This window comes from Gekko japonicus, unplaced genomic scaffold, assembly GCF_001447785.1.
Source record: "Gekko japonicus isolate JY-2015 unplaced genomic scaffold, Gekko_japonicus_V1.1 scaffold428, whole genome shotgun sequence".
Lineage (NCBI taxonomy): Eukaryota > Metazoa > Chordata > Lepidosauria > Squamata > Gekkonidae > Gekko > Gekko japonicus.
The window spans coordinates 651,534-654,972 of record NW_015165842.1 but is presented as its reverse complement, the minus strand read 5'-3'; the positions used below and the strand labels follow the sequence as shown (position 1 = coordinate 654,972).

Sequence of the window (3,439 nt, the reverse complement as noted above, 5' to 3'; positions counted from 1 at the left end):
AGTGATGCAAACAATAGGTGTCCCTATGATGCTTTAAGGGCAACTAATCTTTATCAAGTGATATTGACCAAGCATTCAGACCTGCCAACTGCATGGGATAAGAAGTATTGTTTCTTATTATTTCAGGTTTTCTGGAGTAGATTTTTAAAATTTACTTGTTTTACAGAAATCAGAATTATAAGGTTTTGAAAATAATCTGTCTAATAAAGCATCCCACTGCAAAGGAGTAAAGGGTGGGGGTTTTTTAAAAAAAGAAAGTGTTTTGACTGGTTCAGCTGCTCATGTGGGGTTAGAAAAGTTTAACCTTCTAAATTCCCTCTCCTGCACAAATATTAAAGATGAAATTCTTTAGCATCTGGTCACCCCTCACACACGAATATCAAATCAGGTACAAACAGAACCCAGAGAAGACCGAAGTGATGCTGGTTCGGAAGGCTGATGCTTTAGAGGAAATGCATCCACCTGTTTTGGACTGGAATGGCTTTTGAAGAACAAGTGAAGCACTTGAGGGTGTTCAGGCCCAGCCTCACTGTCTGAAAAGAAGGTTAGATAATCCTGCAGTCCAATGCACACCATCTTGACAGTTAAGCCACAGCGAACAAAGCTGGATTTAGTTTTTGAGTAAACAGCAGGGTAACAAGCAGCGCAAAAGAAGGGGGACAGCTACCAGAGAAGACTGTATTTCGGTGAATAGGTGAACATGATCTCCCATTGACTATTTCATTTCTTACAATTCCCAAAGCTGCAGGAACCCTGTCTTCCTCCGAATCTGATCATCCTATACACAGGACTAGGCTACAGGGCACTGCTCCCTTCCTTCCCTGCTTGTGGTCTTCCCAGATGTATCTGGCTGGCTGCTGACTGGAGATGGGGCTTCTGGACCTGCAAGACTAATCCAGCAGGTTTTGTGTTCTTAAAAATATGCTGTCAACCTGGTGACCAGTGTTCCCTCTAAGCTGAATTAGTGTGAGCTAGCTCACAGTTTTTTAGCCTCCAGCTCACACATTTTTGTCTTAGCTCAGGAAGGATGGCTCCAGAGCAAACACATTTATGCAGTAACCAAATAGCTCGCTCACAAGTTTAATGCCAGTAGCTTACAAAGTAGAATTTTTGCTCACAAGACTCCACAGCTTAGAGGGAGCGTCGCCTGGGACACAACTTGCCTCCCGGTCCAGAACTGTCCTGACAGAACCAGAATTTTACCTTCTTGATCTATCATCAGAATCAGAGGATGAAAAATCAGAATCATAGCAGCCAACCTATTTTGCACATCAACACATGTATACTGTGACAGCCAGTGTAGTCTAATGTTTAAGGTGTTAAAGTAGGATCTGGGAGATCTGTGTTCAAATCCTTGAAGTTCACTGGGTGACGTGGGCCAGTCTCTCTCTCAGCCTGACCTATCTCACAGGATTGATGAGAGGATAAAATGAGGAAAAGAGACGTGCATACTGGGTTGCTGAAGAAGGAAGCTTTGACTCTCAAAAGCCTATATGCTCAAAATCTTGTTGGTCTCTAAATTGCTACTGGACTAAAATCTAACCACCCACGCTGTACTGAGTTCTTTGGAGGAAGGGGAAAATAAAAATGCACTCTAGACAGATCCAAAAGCCACACTGTCTAGTCACTGCAAATGCCTCTCAAGAGACAGTGAATAGTGCAGCATACCAGACTCACCCATTTACATCCACCCACCCCATCTTTCTTGCCAATCAGGTCAAAGTAGCATATATCATTCTCCTCTCCTCCATTTTATCTTGACAACAACACTGTGAGGTTAGGTTATGACAAGTGTGTGTGACCAGCCCAAGGTAAACCAGTGAGCTTCTATAGCAATGTGGGGATTTGAACCCGTGTCTCCCGACACACAGTCCAGGGGTGGCCAAACTGTGGCTCGGGAGCCACATGTGGCTCTTTCACACATATTGCGTGGCTCCTGGCAGGGTTGCTGGAGAAGCAAAGGGAGACATACTTTTTCTCCCTCCCTCCCATCTATTTGCTTTCTTGGTTTCTCCCTCTCTTTCTTTCCACCTCTTTCAATCTTTCTTTCCACATCTCTCCCTTTTTCTCTCTCTCTTAGACAAATAAATATCATAAGCAAACAAATATCACTGGACAAATAAATATCATTATCAATATCTGTTTCTACCCCTTCTGTTTTTATTTTTAGCAGTCTCATTTAATGTTAATAAAAAGCAAATTTGTATATTTTTAAATGAAAACATATGTGTGATATTTGTTCATGTCTTGCGGCTCTCAAACATCTGATGTTTATTCTATGTGGCTCTTACGTTGAGCAAGTTTGGCCACCCCTGCGCTAGTGAATGCACTGGCTCTCGCTGCACTGTAGTGCATGATCACACTTTTAAAAGTCTCCAGGTAAGTTTCAACAAATAACAAAAAACTTGCAAAAATTCAATTGTATTTGGTATGTGAGAGAACTATACGTCAAGAACGTGATTCTATTCCATTGTCTGCAGGGTAAGATATTCTGAATAATAATAATAATAATAATGATTGATGATGATGGTGATGAACTATTATTGATAATGAACTATTTATCACTGTGTGTTTTTGTGATGCCAAATGGTCTAATTATTTGTTGAGATCCACCCTGAGCCCATTCGCGGGAAGGGTGGAATATAACTTCGAAAATAACAACAAGAACAACAACGGGTGACCTAAGTTGCAGGCTGCAGAAGACACCATTTCTGGCTCCTAAAATGGCGGTATTTTTTAATTAAAAAACCCACCTAGAAAACCACAAATCTCGGGATTATTTTTTTTAATTAAAAAAAAAACGTGAATACCTAACCCCTATGGATAGGTAGTGCCACAAACAAAACCTGAGTGCCACCAAAGGGGGGGGGGGTTTTCCCTCCATGCCTCCCTCTCCCCCCACAAGCGACGCGCCCGGCCTCCTCTCCTTCTCCCGGGGGGCAATGACTCACCTGCTCCTTCCTCGTCCGATTCACTCCTCCCCGCCTCCGCCGCCGCCCCCGCCGCCCCCGCCCAGGGCGGAGAGGGGGGGAGAGGGCGAGGGGGGGGTCCGTCCTCCCGGGCCTAAGAACCGCGTCACACGAGGAGGAAAGGGGGGGGGGGGGGGGGAGGGGGGGTGTTAACGGGGGCACAGGGACTGTGTCTCTGGACCCTCAGAAGAACACAGGAAACAGAATCTGAAGAATGCAAAGGGGGATTTTCGGAGGGAATCTTCCTCCTGAGCATGAATGCTGTGCCCCTTCTGTCTGGGGGAAACGGAGGCAGGAGGGTCGGCTGAGGCTCTCCTCCCCAGGCGGGTTCTGTGCTTCGGGGGATTTATTTTTCCTGCTTCCGCACAGTGTAGCACTTGGGCACCAGTGTTCCCTCGAAGCAGGGTGAGCTGGCTGCACAGCCTGGTGCGCCCGGCGTTATGCCAGAGCAGCCCCACTGCGCTGAGTAT

The 3,439-nt window shown here is 45.4% G+C and overlaps 1 protein-coding gene across 2 annotated transcripts in view; it reads right to left on the bottom strand.

The window, feature by feature from the left end:
* ZC3H13 (zinc finger CCCH-type containing 13) overlaps positions 1-3,105 on the bottom strand; it is a 71,380-nt gene extending 68,275 nt beyond the window's left edge. For both annotated transcript variants that reach the window (XM_015411023.1, XM_015411024.1), the window contains exon 1: positions 2,952-3,105. The gene's annotated coding sequence lies outside the window, so the exon portion shown is untranslated. The remainder of the gene's footprint in view (positions 1-2,951) is intronic.
* Positions 3,106-3,439: the final 334 nt, after the last annotated feature.